Consider the following 287-nt stretch of genomic DNA (forward strand, 5'->3'; position numbering starts at 1 on the left):
TCAAACACTAACCATCGTTTGGTCTGAAACTATGGACTTTGGTACATTTTTGTTGGGTGGTACGAAAATTGCCAAAAAACATAATTATTATCGGGTTATACAATTAATCCCCGATTGGTAAACCAGTCTAGAGCAATTAATCCTTACACATTAATCCCCGATTTCATCTAGTCTTTTCAAGCAATTTTTGTACCACCAAACAAAAATGGAACGAAATTCGTATTTTTAGACCAAATGAATGCTAATGTTTAAAATATGGCCCGAAACACAATTATAAATTTAGGAGA

This window comes from Cicer arietinum, chromosome 5 (assembly GCF_000331145.2).
Source record: "Cicer arietinum cultivar CDC Frontier isolate Library 1 chromosome 5, Cicar.CDCFrontier_v2.0, whole genome shotgun sequence".
NCBI classification, from domain to species: domain Eukaryota; kingdom Viridiplantae; phylum Streptophyta; class Magnoliopsida; order Fabales; family Fabaceae; genus Cicer; species Cicer arietinum.